Raw genomic sequence first — 17729 nt, forward strand, 5'->3', positions numbered from 1 at the left:
TAGCATATGTAAGTATAAGTAGGATATAACTTCTATATAAAGATGAAGTGCTAAAAATGTGGCAATCCCAATTAGTAACATGGTTGAGGTTTAAAGTCAGCCCTTTAATGATCAAGCATTTGGATCAATACGTCTGTTAGTTTCTCCCATATTTGATTTTGTTTTGTTTTGTTTTTTAAAAAATCAAATTCTTTCTATTCCCATTATGAACAAAATATACAAATTCTAGTAAATCTTTATAAAATTGAAATTGAATGAAATTGTCACCCAACTCTATCCCTATCCCTTTGGAAGAGGTTTCTAGAGTGCACAGGGACCTCCAGTATAAAAGAGAGTTCACACAAGCAATTTTTCTGGATCTTGCTATTCTGGAAGTTGAATAGTGTTGATGCCACCAAAGCTGGATCAAAGGAGCAGTCACTTTCCATGATGCAAGCAATCAGACACAGGTATAGTAAGGTAAACATTTTTTTAGCAATTCAGATATCCATAGCACTTGCAATGAGCAGGTAGTTCTATTTACATCTTCTAAAATAGTCAGTCCATACCATCCAACTGTCCCAGTTTGGCAGGGGACAACCCCAATTAATCCTCTGTCATCTCAGTTTTTAAAATGTTTTTAAAATATCTCATTTTCCTTCTCCTCCTTCCACTTTCCACTTCATCCACAGCTTACTGCATTTGATGCAAACTTTGCACTCCATTAACTCAGTAGGGAGAGGAGGGAGGAAATCTTGCTGTTACTTGTAAGCTCAGCAAAAAAAGCCTGCTTCAGCTTCTCCTAACTTTTCTGTTCATCAATCACTTCTGCCAAGCTGACTATACTCCAATGTTGTTTGACTACACAATTGTCCCTTTTTAATCTGTGAAATGGTGTAGGATATAACAGTAGTGTAGTGAAGTCAAGGCTCATGGGGTTGAAGTACCAGAGCTTTTCATGAGCAGGCACTATGTCATCACCTGCCAAATCCCTTGGACTTCCCTGTTTCCTTTTAGTGTGGCTGCAAACCATACCATAGCTGGAGGGGAAACTGATTTTCTGAGCAGCAGTTTGTTACTATTATCTTCTTGTTGTCATTTCCAACTTATGGCAGCCTTAAGATGAACCTATCGTGACATTTTCTTGGCAAGATTCGTTCAGAGAAGGTTTGTTATTGTCGTCCCCTGAGTCTGACAGCATGGGACTTGCCCAAGGTCACCCCAGTCAGCATCTTTGATTAAATCCAAAATATTTTGAAGTGGCTTGAATGGGCAAGATCTGTTGCAAAAGCTCTGGTCCTGCTTAAGATGAAAACTACTAGAAATTATTTAATATAAACACCAATACAGTTATTTGCAGTTTTGGGCTCTCCTTTGGGATATGGCTATATGGACGGCCATGAATGTGTTTGCTTCAATTTTTGCACTACACCAATGAATAGGCAGTGAGAGACATCTGAATCACCTCAATATAAAAAGAAATCAGTACAGGTATATGGGTTGCAGTTACCCAATCTTGTAGGTGTATGTCTCTTTAATATTGGAGTTCTTCCAGAATGGTTAAAAGAAGGAACAGCTTTCCAACATAGTTCCTTTGTGTTTTTGTTTTGTTTGTTGTTGTTGATGTTTGGCGGGTGGAGGGATGATAGTATTTCTGGTTGTTGTTGCCTTCATTTTCTAATTCGTCCTTGTCAGACTCCTTTTTTTGTAGCAACAGGTGTTGGTTGTGGGACATAGGGATTTTTCAGTCCATTCTACCTTGTTAAACTGGGATGTGGTTTGCTGTCTGGGAAATGGGGGTTTCTGCCATAACATAACTAGTTAAAGAGCTCCTTCCAATGTTGTGTGCATGTCCCTCCGATGTCAAGGGCAGCCTGGAGTATCCTAGCCCTGGAGTATCCATGCCCTGACTTGCCCCTGTTAAAAGGCCCTCTGTTCTTGCACCACCACAACTGTGCATGGGTGTTCCACTAACTGCTTTATCACACTAGGGGGCAAACAAGATTTAAACGAGAGTTAAACTAGAGAAAACCAGGAAATGCCTGATGTTTATCACGCAACATTTCCTGGTTTTCTCTAGTTTAACTCTTGTTTAAATCCTGTTTTCTCCCTAGTGTGATAAAGCAGAAAGTCACCTGGTGCTTCTGCCACCACCACACGCCACTCATTCTGAGATCAGAATAGATGCCCAGCCATCATCATCATCATCATCATCATCATCATCATCATCATCATCATCATCTATATAGCACTGGGTGCCTCAGTCTGACCACAGAAGTGAGTGACCCATGGTCACAGTGATGGATGCACCAGATGGCTCAGCAGAATTCCTATACAGACAGCTGCTGCAGCATAGGAGCAGAAAACTTTGGATCTTCTGAGAAGACCCAGAGTGAGAGGTGTACTTTTTAAAATGATTGGCAGGCTGTTACATCCCAGTTTTGGTGTAGAATGTGACAGATGTTGTCTGGGCTGATTGCACCAGAACTGGGGGTTGGGACATGTGTTCTCTGAACAGGATGACACCAGAATGGGGTGGAGGAAAACAAAGCTTTTTTCCCATGCAGACAAGGTTCCAAGCAGTAGCTAAACCCTGTGGCTAATAAACCACCATGAATGGGGAGAAAGGCAGCAGCAACTTTCTCTAACCCTTCTGTAATTTGCAAGAGAAGAGGAACAATGGCATATTTTCAGCAAACTGTATGGAAATGCCCCCTCCATTAGTAATAGCCTTGGTCTTTGGTTGTTTCAGTGACTTAAAAAAAATAAAAATGGGAGTCTCCTGATGGGTGAAAGTAATTAAAAATATTGCATGAATTTAAAAACACTGGTTTTGAAGAACTTCTGTGGCAGCAGAAGACCCTCTCCGTTGTGTACTGTCTTACCCATGTTGAAAGCTAAAACCTCCCACAGAAAGGAGCAGACAGAGCATGAGTTTTTAAAAGAAAAGAAAATTGAGGGGGGAAAGGAAAATTGTTTCCTCCTCCTGAGATTTACTGCAATCTATGTCACCGTACACATCATTAGGGTGAGTGCCTAGGAAACCCATTATGGACCACAACTATAAACACACATCTGACCCTTGTTGTAATCTATCTCAGAATATATATTTTTAAAAGATCCATTGGATGGTGAGATTACAAAGCTGCAACTGGAACTGAAAATTGCCAGCAAATAGTCCAAGACAACAAAAATATTGTCCAGACATTTAAAAAAGAAAAAGAAAAAGAACCACAGCTACAAATACCACAGCTTTCAGCAACATTTGACCCTTCTGTTTTCTTCCTAGGTCTGCTTGATTGACTACATGGGGCAATTGTATCCTGTGGTAATAAGTTCATAGGGCCAATTTGTAAAGTGGTTTTTCCTCTTTGCAGTTTGTCTCAAGGTCATGTTCCTGTAAAGACTCTCCAAATAGGCTTTAGTGATAACTATAGCCTTCAGAAATTGCAGGCATTTCAAGGAATTTTACAGCAGTTGTAAAAAGAAGATGCCTTGAACCTTTTGCCACATTTATGGCTTTATGTCTTATTATATTCTATTTTAATATTTTTGTCAACACAAAGCTTTTTTCATTGTATTTTAAGTTCAGCTTGAGTTGAAAATAGCAATTGAAGGTCTATTCAAGTTCTAGTTAAATTGTTCCCACTACCTTCTTTTTTTCCTTCTTCTTTTATGAAGGATAACTCCAAGGGGCTGATCAAACTCTCAAAAACTGGCTCCACAATGTCTAAACATCTCAGATGAAGCTGAAATGCAAACATGACAACCTTCGACATCAAACGTGAATGAAATGGACTGTGAGAAGCTTTCATTCCTTCCTTTTCAAAGGGACACTGCTGCAATAAGCTAAAGTGCCACCCCAATCTTTAGAAAACACACATGGCATGCCAGGGTCTGACAGGGATGACAACAGCAGTCACTCTGTTTGTTGATAGGATCAGCAAATGGTTTACTTTGGACCTCTTGACTTACTCTTGATTCTTCTTTCTATCACCAATTATTTTCTGTACACACCAAAGAAATTCACTCAGGAATGTCAGGGGCATTGATCTTGCCTTTCTAAGCCAGATGTTCATCTTGTCCATCTGCTCCCAGTTACTTCTGAGTAAAATGGAAAGGGGGGGGGGGTTGAAGGCTGATCCTGTAGTTAACCTCACAAATTATTTCCTGCTTGGGTCTAAGACAGTCTCAATTTAGTATAATGCATCTTAGTCTATTTATATAGTCCCATTTTAAACATGATTTAATGTTGAGTTAAACATGATTTAAAGAGCCCTTATTTTATGGATATCCTTGACCTGTAAAGATTAATCTGGAAAATACTTAACCTAGTATTTCAGTTTTGGGAATGATGGGGCTTGGATTTGTTTTTGGATTTGTTTTTATCCTCAGTAGTTTGCTTCTGGATAAACTAGTTTTCATTCTGCTCATTGTAACACATTTCTTTCTCTGCATGGAGTAGAAAGAAGTGGACATCCAGCTCTGAATGAATTATCATTGGCTACTTCAGTTACCATATAGCATAATAATCAAGGGAAAATCAATGTATGAACATGTTCCTATTAGTGGCTTCTGGAAAATTAGTTAAAATTGAATTAGGATGTGATTGAGGTTGTATAATTTATCACGGAAAGATGAGGCTCTGTGTAGTGTTCAGGGAGATCAACCAACTTCCAGCACCTTAAGCTTTCCAGCATTCTTGATCCTCCAGAGAAAGCTAGACTGGATTTTAAGGCAAAACAGGCCACCTGTAGTGGTCCAAAGGCCAATTTTCTATCTCTGAAATCCTCTGAGGGTAGCATGGACTGCCAAAAAGGCCACATGCACAAAACCAAAAGCTTCAGACGTGGCAAGAAGTTCATTACAGTTTTTGGAGAAAAAAAACCCCAGAGAAAATTGTGGTAAACTGCAATAATTATGCAGTATAGATGCAGCCTCAACAAACAATCATTTGTTAAGTTTTTTTTTCTAAAGTAAATTGGCTTTCAAAAGTTGTTTGATTTTGAGATTATTATTTTTTTTTAAAAAATGATAAAATGAAGTTTGGCCCATCCACAATCACCACAAACTTGCACATGTGTTCTTATAACTTGTTCCGAAGTTCCTTCAGATCAATATCTGGAACAATATCATGAAACAGCACTTTTACAAAACCAAGGTTGAGATGTTTATTTTTAGGATAACAATGCCAAGTTTTCAAGCCCAAATGTCTGGCATTTTTCTTTAAAGCTTCAGTGTAACCTTAACTCAGTTCAGCAATTAGACAGCAGTAACTCAAAAATTTCTAAATATAAGTAAAAATTAACACATCAGGCTAATGTGGAAGAATAAGCAATGCATAGTCTTCTGAGCTTCCCTGTGTGACTAGTGGTGCTCTGGAGGATTAAGGCGCAGTACAGACTGCCAACAAACAGCGTACCAGTATTAAGGTTAGGGAGCACACACCATGTACACGCTCCCTAACCCTAACCCTAATACGTGCTGGCGGTGTGATAATGGTGGCACCCTGTGTACATGGGCACCTCCATTATGATGTCATGCACATGCTGTGTCCAAATGGCATGCCGCATGTGTAATGTCTTCACACCATCCTAGGCCGCTTACGTTGGCCTGGTTGTGACACGAGAAGGAGCTCCAAAATGGAGTTCCTTCTGGGCATGTACCTCGTTTCAGAAACCACCATACTGCTGTGGGGACGATGCCAGGGAGAAAGGGGCCAAGTGGCCCCTTTCTTCTATGGCTCTGGTTCCCAGGGTGTCCAGGGGCATGAAGCCCCAAGGATACCCTTTTCCAGGCCATGGGGAAGCAGCATTTTGCTGCTTCTCTGTGGCCTGGAAAAGTGCCGGATTGGGGCCTCTGGGTTGCTTGTATGGCTGCCCTGGCCCCAATCCTCTGCAGAAAGGAGTGGCTGTGGACCGTCCCTTTTCCGCGGTCTGTACTGGGCCAAACATTAGAAATTCAGACTTCATTTCAAAGGATAGTGCATTTTATTCTTGTGTAAACCCTGCTCATTCATTTTTAACTGCCTGTTTCATTCAAGACCAAGGAGAACCATGACTATGTGTTTGTTTGTTTGTATTGAATGAAACAATGCTTAGCTTCTCTATGAAGTCACCATTGCTTTCCTAGCTGCTTTCTGGTCATAGCAATAGATTGTATATCATCAGTCTAGTCTTTGGCTGGATAGTATCTTGCAAAATGCATTTGCACCACTGGATCAGAATGCCTCTAATGACCTTGACAGATTGGATAACTAAGCCAAAATTTTTTAAAAATGAATTTCAACAAGGTTTTAGGAAGGGTACTACAACTAAAGAGGAAAAATATAATACATGAATAGAGGTGATGGCTGGCCTGTGTGAAAAGGACCTAGGGGTATTGGTAGACCACAAGTGAAGCATGAATCAGCAATGTGATGCAGTAGCCCAAAAAGCCAATGTATTCTAAGCTTCATCAACATGACTATAGGCTCAAGATTGAGGGAATAAGAAGTGCCACTTTATTCTATTTTTGCAGAGACCCCGTCTGGAATACTGTGTCCAGTTCTGGGCACCACAGAGAAGGGCAACCAAGGTGATCAAAAGTCTGAAAACCAAACCTTACAAGGAACATCTTAGGGAGTTGAGCATGCATAACTTGGAGAAGAGAGGACTGAGAGGTGACATGATAGTGATCCTCACTGGCAAAGTGGAATGCTCACAAAAGCCAATCAGAGACAGGCTGGCAAAAAGGGAGCCTGACTGATGAGGGGCTATAAAAATGGGGAGGAGCCATTAAGAGGTGATGAGTATATCATATACTGCCAGAGGTGAAGTTAGAAGTGAAAAGAGAAGCCTTAATGGGATTCAGACTCCTGTGAAAGAAAGGGAGATTTAAAATGACAAAAGAAGTCCTGGGAAATTAGTTGAGAGTGTTACGTTCTTTGAGAAGTGAAGAGCTAGTTCAGGGGAGCTCATAACGGCCTTATTCTGGGGAACTGTGACTTCTAAATAGAGATAGACTTTCATAAGATTTGTACTCCCAATGAAGGAGCTTTAGTGGAACTTGTGTTTAAAGAAATAAAACACAGTTTCAGTTGGTAACCAAGTCAGCAGGGCAATAGGAACAAAGACAGTTTGTAACAAGAGAAGTAATGTACACATTGTAACAACATGTTTTGAGAACCAATTGCAAAAGGATACTTAGGGCTGGAATAGATGGCCCTAAAAAGGCGGCTTGACACTGCTCCTTTGATCGCTGGATCAGGGCCACAGGAACCACATGTCACGGCCCCAATCCAGAGGTTTTCTGGATCAAAAAGAAGAAGCAAAATGCCGCTCCCTTTTCAGGCAGCTTTTCCACCATGGTGCCGGCTTTTCGGTGCTCTTGTGGTGTGTATAAACGCCATGCTGTTGGAGTGCCACAATGCTGTCCTCCATCGCAGCATGATGCCAGCTTAGGGGCTCCATTGGGGCATGCGTTGTCTAAACATCATGCCCCCACACCGCCCAAGCCAGCATATTGTGCCAGTCTGTTTAGCCGCTAATGTAACTTCTGTCTGTAAATAAAAGTTATTTCTCTTCTTGTTTACAAAGGAGTGTCTTGAAGTGATTTTTTAAATAACAACATCAAAAGTACACTATCAAGAACATTGAAATAGCCAATAGTAGAGAATACTGGGAGCCCATGCCTGAGTCACTGTTAAGAGAGTGGGCTGGGTTAAATATTGGGACCAGTGGAAGGACCAAGCATTAAAGAGATAGTTTTGATGGAAGAAAAGCCTTAAACTATATAAGACCGGAGAAAAATCATGTGTAACCTGGTGGTCACAGATGCCATGTGGAAGATGAAGTAAGCTTGTTTTCTGTTGCTTGAAACTACATTATGAATTATTATTATTAACCTTTATTTATGAAGCGCTGTAAATTTACACAGCGCTGTACATGCAATCTTTTTAGTTAGACAGTTCCCTGCCCTCGGGTTTACAATCTAAAAAGACATGACACAGAAGGAGAAGGGAGTGGTGGATTCCATTGCTTCAATGAACATGGAACATGGAGTAAATCTTTTCTCAACCCAAGAACTATACCAGTATGCCAGCAGGGTCACAGATAATGTTGGGTTTATAGCACATGTAAAAAAGATTGGGAGATTACCCTGTCATTTTAGCTCATACTTAAATCTCAAATGGTCTACAAGATTAGGAGATTGAAAAGAAATGGGATTGAAGATTAAATGATTTCCTTGTCAATGTAACTAAACTATTGTGAATTTTCCCCATATGTTTCAACCAGAGTCTACAAGAAGAAGAATTACAGCATCTATAAAATCCAAATGCTCATTTGACAATTTGTAAAACATCCTGGTTAAATGTCAGCCAGTTCAGAGTTTAACCCAGTCTCACTCAGTACTAAATCTAAATATTGATTCAGAAATCCAAGTAATCATGCATCTATGGTTTTCTGTACCTATGGACAATTCCCTCCTATGTGAATACTATGCTTGACTATGTCATCCAATACTAACATCAGGTAAAAATGTATATAGTTGTGATTTTTGTTTTTTCAAATTCAATTAAAGTCAAAGTGAAGTTGTGATATTCTAGAAATCTGGCAATTGTAGAAAATGTTTTGTTTATTAGATATATTAAGGCAAGCTATAGTGATGTATGCAATGTGTAGTGTATGTTATATGGTAAGGATCTATTAGGAGGGGATCAGAGAATGAAAGTGAGTGGTGATTGGCTGGATGTTTGAGAAGTTTGAGAGTGTGAATCTGTCAGAGTTGAGAAGAGGAGAGGGAGATATGGAGTGGATGATGAAAATGGAGCATGCTATGACATGACTTGAACATCCACCATTTTCCAAGTGCACCAAACTCTCAGCCTGCCCACACCAGATTCCAAAACTCTCTCTCACCATTTCATAAAGATACTCACCCACCCTGGCCATAGGCAATATCTCCCCTTCTGCCTGTGTCCCTCAACAACCATAGTTAAATATGATTTTGTATCTCATCAACATACCACATATTTTGAGAATTCCATAGGTATTCATACAGAGTGATTATAAAGGTCCTTCCTGGGCATCATTTCTCTCCATGCATCTGAGGAAGTAGACCAAGTCTATGAAAGCTTATCTTCTACACAGTATCAAAAGTGATACACGATCCCTTCACATACTGATATTCCAGATTAACATGGCAATATGTCTGAATTCCACCAAAAAAAGTTTTGGCAATCCTATTCTTGGGAGAGAGAAAATGCAGACAACACTAGACACCTCAATGAGACCTGGAATATATTAGTACCACATCCCTCATCCAAAGCACTGGGATAGAAGGGCCTAGGAACACCATTCACTTTCTTTAAAACAGTGAGCTACATTACATCTACCCCATCCCATTCTCTCCCCCCTTCCCTCCCCATCCTGGGTGGAGAATGATAGATGGGTTCAAATTTCAAATTAAAAAAAACCCCAGCCCCAAACAAAATTGATTGATCCAAAACAAAATAGAACTCAGAAGGGCATCTTGGGGGTAAATGGTTTGTCTTAAGGAGTCATTTGTATTATGAACCATATTCTTCAGTTTGTCAATTCAGCTACTATCTAATGTCTTAAATAACTGTCCTCTAGCAATAGAGGTTTTCCAGTATCTTGCTAGAACAATCATGGCTGCAATTAGTGAAGTGACAATCAATTCCTTAGCACATTTATTATCAAGAAAAGAATTCAATAATATGCTGTGGAAAGATCATCTAAATCTTTCACTTTGGTTTCCTCCTTCTATGAAGAATTTATGAAGAAATTATCAATATATGGAGACAATGGCCTGAATCCTACTGTTAGTTGTAACTAGAGTAGATCCATTAAACCAATGGAATTTACATAAAGGTTGACATTAAATTGCCATTGATTCACTGGGTTCACTCTATCTGCAACAAACAGGATTTAAGATGCTGTCTCCAGTATTTTCTGTTTTTGTCACTCTGAATCCAGGTTGCCAGTTAATCCTCAGGCGTATTTAAGTGCTGATTCAATTCACCTTTAAGCAATTCTATTTTGATTAAAGTATCTCCCAAATCTGCCTGAAGGAGTCCAACTGGGTTCTGGATTCAAAATTTATTCAAATCCAAAGTAGCCCTTACAGATCTCCATACCAAAACTTGGAAACCTTTTTAAAAATGCCCTCGCAGCCTTCCTACCATAACTTAGCTAATTTGTTTCCTTGTTTAAAAAAAGAATTATTTTAACAACACAAACAAAAGGAATCACCTTGGGAATCAGTTAACTTCAAAGAAAACATTAAGCATTGGTTAAGTTTTTTTCTAAAGTGAATTGACTTTCAAAAGGCTGTATTCTTTTTTAAAAAAATGATAAAATGCATTCACAGCTACATAATTTCCATAAGTGGAAGCCTGCAATGAAATCTTGGGGAATGCTTCCAGTTATCTGTGAGGGAGACAATAGAATATAATGATAAAATACATATTTGGATTGGATTTTTGCATTCTATCATTTTCCCTCACTTTTTTAGTAGTCAGGATTGACTTTTAAAAAAAAAGATATCTTTAAAACTTTTTGGTTGTTTTTTTAAAAAAATCTCATACCTTGTCTGTATTGCTCTTCACATATATTTTTGTTCATCTTTTTCTCTGCAAAGCTTCTAGAAACTGAACATGAGTGAGAGAGCAAATATATCACCCCCCCCCCCACTGCATGTATAAAAGTGTAATGAATTGTATTTCAAGATTGATGCCAGGACAGCACTCTATACCAGAGCTGATGGCAGCCTAGCTTCAGGGGGTACAGGGGGGATGCTGTTGCATATACAGGTCTGACCTCTCAATGGTATCTCCCTCCCACCCTAGTATCTATCATTTAGGGTAAGTTGCTTCATTCTACCTAGCTATTGGGCTAACCCTTCTAGATTTATTGTGTTTCAGTGGAAGAAGTATAAACTGATACACTCAAGAACATTTTCTTCTGTGTGGTGGTGGTGGCCCAATCCAAAATTGCCTTCTCCAGCTATCACCCTCCCTATAGTAGGAAAGCTATGAAGATACTACAGGAACCTGACATCGTTCTGCCCAGGTTAAATATCCGATATCTTTCTGCACAACTTGAGGAATGACAACTGAAACAAAATACTGGAAGGGCAAAGGAGTTCAGCAACCTCTTCCTGGCTCCTCCTGTTCAGGTACAGCTTTTCCATTTTGCTTGGGAATTTCAAAAGAATTTTATAAATCAGTGTGAGCGTGCCATTTGAACATAAGATTACATCATTCTTTTTTTTAACAACTGCTGGTAAAGTTTTACAGAACAGCTGCGGGTCAAGCTTATCTTCTCACTAAGTGTCTTTGCTAGGAATTATGACAAGGACAATTGGAACTCACTTTTCATGATAACAAGAGCATGAGAACACATGAAGATGACCACACACATATCAGAGAAAATGTTTTCTCCTACATTCCCAGTATTATTAGACCTGTATGTTGTTTTGCAGGAATATTTGATAAATTTATAGCAATAGCAATAGCAAATACATTTCTTTACCATTTATCATTGCACTTAAGGACTCCCTAAGTAGTTTACAAAGTGTAAGCTAATTGCCCCCAACAAACTGGGTACTCATTTCAGAGATATTGGAAGGATGTCAGGCTGAATCACCCCTAAGTCCCTGGCTGGTATTGAATTCACAATCTTGTGGTTTGTGGGTGAGTAGCTGCAGTACAAGAGCCCTGGTGGCGCAGTGGGTAAATGCCTGTACTGCAGCCATTCACTTGAAACCACAAGGTTGCGAGTTCAAGACCAGCAAAAGGTCCCAAGCTCAACTCAGGCTTGCATCCTTCTGAGGTCGCTAAAATGAGTACCCAGACTGTTGGGGGCAAATTAGCTTACTTGCTAATTAGCTTACTTGCTGTTCACCACTATGATCTTTGGAATAGCGGTATATAAATAAAACAAATTATTATTATTATTATTATTATTATTATTATTATTATTATTATTATTTATCCACTGTGCCACCAGGGCCATCAGGGCCTAAATCTGACTCATTTTACTTTTCAAAATGCAAATGGATAAACATAAACATACCTGTGAACTTTACCGCATACAAAGGCTCGGGGGAAATAATAGTGCAATTGGGGTAGTATTCACATGGCAATTGCACAAAAACTATCATCTTTTACTTGTTTTGGACTACATATCCCAAAATCCCTAAAAATTGTCAATGCTGACTAGATCTGGTCAGCACTGTGGTTTAAAACATCTGAAGGGCAATTTGTCTCCTGCAATAAACACACAATATTACCCTCACACGATGGCAATGGCAAACCCCATCAGAAGAAACTTAACAGTAAACCCCATGATAGCGTCACCTTAGGAGCGCCCTAAAGCAGAAATTACTTGAAGGCACACAGCAACAAATATACTAATGAGCTAAAAGAATTCCTACACTTTGAGAGAAGTGTGTTTTCCTGTCATTAAAATTCTTCTTAGTGTTACATATAAAATATTTATTGTTGTTCTATTAACCAAGCAGAGTAATATTTCTAGATATGAAGCTTGGCTTGCTGTATTTATCTAAACTTTTTATCTAAGCTTTTTTCCTATGTGACATGAGTGATTAAACTGCATCTAGTGACATTCACATCTAAATAGTGTGTGGGTGGGTACTTTTCAGAAAATGATTTTGGGTTAAGCATTCAAATATCAGGGAAAAATGTGCAGTCTGAAATGTGCTATTTTCAAACATCTGCCTCATATGTGTACATTAAATGTTCTGACCAGCCTTTAGATGAAGTACCACTCCAATTGTCCTTGGAGGGAGCTAACTTTCATGACAGGAGCCCCATTAGTACAAATTTTCTATGTGCAGTTTCACACAACTCCCTGATCTTATCGTAGGCCTGTACAGTGGGCTCTATTATCTGTGGGCTTGCCATTTCTGGAATTAAGCTTCCATGGATGGCAAGCCCTGTTGTTATCAATGGAAGTGTGTGCATGAGGCTGCACTAGCAGCCACGTGCATATTGCACTGCCATAGGGAACAATGGGACTTGAGGTCCCCCATTTTTTCTTATCCATGGGTGTGTGTGTGTCTAGAATGGATATAAAGGGATGACTGTACAACAGAGCTCACGCTGTTGAGGAAGACTTTAAACTCAAATGAGATTAAGGACTACAAAAGGAAAAAGAGGATTGGCTGTAGGAGCTATCTATGATGCATGGAACCAATGGATACAACACTATGGCCCCATACAGACAGGCCAAAATAAAGCTGTGTTATAGAAAAATCTCAATTTCAATTAATAAAAACACGGGAACTCTTAGGAACCTGGGACCTTCTTTCACAAAGCCACAGGTCTTGACAAAACAGGGTAAACAGGGGACCCAGAATGTTGAAAATTCAGTTTATTTTCCAGTAGTCAACAAAAGAAACATGATGTCAGTGGAATCCATGTTCCAAAACCCCCGAGACCCCAAACAGGATAAAAATGGCCTAATTTTATAGTCAATTACACAAAGGAGCTTCATCATCACATCTTATTGGTTAATTTCAGTTCAAACATATAGCTTTCATGCAATCAGAACAAAGATACATGCATACATTAAAACTGTATTCCTTACTCCTTACCCCTCCCTTAGGTATTCAGTAGCCTTCACCAGATGCATCTTTATCTTAAGTTATGTCTGCTCGCTGGTGCCAGCTTCCTACCAGGTCAAGATGCACTTTCTACTCCTTTGCTCTAGTTTTATAGGCCTCACTCTAAAAGCTATTTCCCTTACTGACCATGGTGACTCCATCTTTCTATAGCTTTCTATTATTGCTTTTGTGCAATTCTAGGTATGTTTCTCAATTTATTAGACACAAGTGGTCCATAAATTCATGCAAGGGCCAGTCTAGCATCTGAATGCAGAGAAAGGTCAGAATTCTGCCTCTACTCCCACACATATATGGGCTGAAGATGTTTTGGAATCAGAGTGAGTAGATTAGCAGATTAAGGTCCATTTCAGACAGGGGTTCCCAGAGGGCACAATAATTTGGTCTGAGAAATTTATAAACACATGTTGCTTATATATGACTAGGAGAACAATTATTTATTTCTAGTTTGGCCATCTAGCCATAGAAGAAGAGACAGTGGATGTTTCTATTATGCCACTTACCCCAGCATCAATGGAGAACTTCACATCAAACAAAACTATTGGAGAGTTAATGAGAGAACTAAGGGTTGTTTGGGAAGCCAACAAATCCATGAGCAAATGAGAGAAACAAAATTTTATGTCAGCCATATATATTACTAATTGAGCTACTTTCATTTTATCAGGAGATTCAATATTAGGTCTTAATAAATTGCTACTTCTGGATGTCTGTGATGTTTTGAAGCAGATCCACTTTACAATCTGAGTTACATGCCCGAAGCAAAAGCTTAACAATTTCCTTTTATCAGTTCAAATATTAGAAGGGTTCTAACCACATAAAGCTAAAGCCGACACTGCAGATACTGCACCTGTGCTTTAAATGAATATTAAATGACTTCTGGTTTCTGTCTGACTGCAAAAAGGGAGCTCATGCATTAGCAAGCAGCAGTTCACCCTGAGGACCTCCAAGACCATTTGGTTATCTGTCTACTCTTAGCTTATTTTTCTTCATTCCTGTTTTTGAGTAATGTATGAAGATACACACCGACAGACACATATACACACATGCATTTTCTCTGTGTATCAGGATTTCTCATTTCAATAGGATTTTAATAAGAAAATGGATGCAGTATCCCTCAGACACAAATAGCTGATCTTTCTGTTCTTTCTGTCTTGGTGAAAATATTGAAGCAAAACTTTGTACTAAGCTCAGGACTGGGGAGAATAAAATGAAATCATTTTCTTTCTGGGCCCTGAGAATGAAAAGTTCATGATTAAAGCTTTAATATTTATTGTCAGAGTGTGTGATGGATAGTAGTTTTTGACAGACACCACAATGACAGATTAGATTAGACAAAGAACTGCATTTATCAGAGTTACATGACCACTTTTGTTGTGGTGGTTCAGAGCAGTTCCACTGGATTAGAGATGAGGAAGAATTTTGACTGGTGACTCTGATCCATATGTTTAAGCAAATTGCTCTAATATATACTTCCTGGAATCATTTGGAACACTGTTATCCTTCAGGCTTTTCACTTCTCCAAATGTTTCAGTGTTTACTTTGAAAAAAAAATATGGTGAATGAAAAAATGCATCAATTAGTATAATTTGTATACAAAAATGCATGTATTTGAGGAAGCTTCTTAAAATGCCTGTGTTATAGGAAAGTTGTGTATGGCAAGAAATGTCATTGTTCACTACTGCTGTTTTTGTTCATTCATTGATTAATACTCTTTATCCAAAGCTGGGACTCATGGCATCTCTGAAATACACTTAAAAGGACTTAATTAAAATATATATAAGAAGGCAGCTCCTAAAATCCTATCAGGATAGTAAAATATTCTTGCTAACAAAAGGACAGCAAAGAGGGAGTCATCATAGCTTCCCTAAAGAGGGAATTCCAAAGCTTGGGAGCAGAAACCAGAAAGTTTTCTCCTTGACTGATATAAAAAAGGAAAGAAAAAAAACTTAGAATGACATATATAGAAAAATGAAATGAACCAGAGACTTATGAATTTACCATTGCTATACTGTATTCCCTTGCCCACATAGCCAATTTTATTATTTTCACTCTATGAAGTCTGTCTAGATTCCAACAACTGTACTATAATCCACTTTTTCCCCATCCAAGTCAAGTTAGCAGCTAATGGCCTTTTTAATGTCACATACCTCAATATGGCAGGTTTGTGGACTGGTTTCTCCTATTGTATGGTCAGGTTCACTATGGCCTACTCCACATTCTTAAGTCTTCTGACACTATTCAGGCACTAACACATGTCTTGTGCAATTGTTTGATAACACATTCCATAAATGTGTTGCTAGCTTCTAATTAAAATATCAGAAATTTTGCTCTCCTACTTCAGTACTCACCACAGTACAGAAATTGCCAAAGGTGTACAAAGAACCATGAAACAAATCTTGTAATAAAACACATTTGGCTGTTGCAAGTGATGCCTAAGAGCCAGTGTAAATATTTTATTTGCAAAGTGCATTATGACTGCACCTGTACATTCATACCTGTAAGAGTGGGTGTGAGGTTGGGTCTATACCTGACAATGTTTAGATACTATTTTTGTATATTTCCAAGTATGTGTGGTGCTTTTAGTCTGCAAATGCCCAATCTTAAACAAAAATTCCTGCCTTAACCATGATTGCTTGCTTGCTAAGAGGTAGAACTCTTACACAGTGGGGAAGGCTAACATTAATGCCCATTCACTTGTACCAAACTCCTTCTGGAAATTTCAGACTGAGTGACTGTTTCAAGTTTTAAAAGGACAAAAAATATCTTGAGTACAACTAATGTAATATCAAGTGATTACGGCCATGACGGGAGACTCTACCACTTTAATGTTTTAATGTCCCATGTCAAGATGTTTTCACACTTAACTTTTTATTGCAAAGTAAAGTATACCATTTAAACTTTGTGTTGCAACCCCACCTAGGAACTTGGTTATTTGGTAATACTTATTATATGGCAATATAAATATTTTAAATAAATATCTGAGATGCTTAGAAAATAAGTACAAATCTGGGAGCAAAATCAGATGAACAACTATTTGTAGCACAATTCTAAAGATGGAATCATGTACCAGGTACCTTGAATTAAGTAATATTGAACTCTGAGTGGCATATTTTTGAGTAGAAATACAGAGATCTGTACTGTTACACATGGGCAGCTTATGGAGTTTGTGGTTAGATGCACTTTTGTCTATTGCACAAGCCCTCTCCCTGCTGTTTGGTCATTGCATTTATTTTCATACATACATCTTGCTTCAACATGTCAATTTAGATTTTGACACTTCAGTCTTATGACTCTTGGGATAGTATCTTGGGGTTATAAAGTTTGCTGGATCCATCTTACTCAGGGTGTAGAAAGCAGGATTTCATTTTAAAATGTTCATTGGTTTTCTTCTTTAAGAAAAATAATAATAATTTTAGCATTTTCAAAACCTTTGGGGCGAAAAAACCCAAAGCCCATTCACAATTTGGAACTTATTCTGTGCAAAAGTTGCACATTGTTTCACACAGAAAACAACTTTTTTTCTGTACAGGAAAACTGCTTTTTCTTTGCCAAAAAAATATTATTTAAATGTATAATTATCATCTGCATGTAATATCTTATTTACTGTAAATAAATGCTGTTTCATATGCAAAACTCACACAAAAACCTGTGAATTTAACACATAACAATTCCTGAATGGGGAAGGATCTTATCCGTCAAGGATTTTTTGCATTAAGATTCTTCTATTTTTTCAACAAATGAAAAACATTTTGGGATAAAATTTTGGAATATTCTTTCTTTCCCTGGTAAAAAGACTCCAGCCTTGGAGGTGAAGATCCACTTCTAGATTTCAGCTTCTAGTGTATAAGTGAATCTCCATGGCTGATTCCTCTCCATCATCAAAGACTGCATCCACACTGCTAAAATAATCCATGGTGACAACACTTTTTATATGTTGTTTATATCTTAATCATAACTTTTTGTAATCATTTCCCCCAAAACTCTTGATCCCAAGGAGGCTTATTTCTTACATGCCTCTCCCCATGAATCAAGATGGGGAACAACAACAACAAGTACTCTAAAACATATGTTTTTTAATGTCCCCCTCTTGCTACTCTTAC

This window comes from Sceloporus undulatus, chromosome 4 (genome assembly GCF_019175285.1).
Source record: "Sceloporus undulatus isolate JIND9_A2432 ecotype Alabama chromosome 4, SceUnd_v1.1, whole genome shotgun sequence".
Taxonomy (NCBI): Eukaryota; Metazoa; Chordata; class Lepidosauria; order Squamata; family Phrynosomatidae; genus Sceloporus; species Sceloporus undulatus.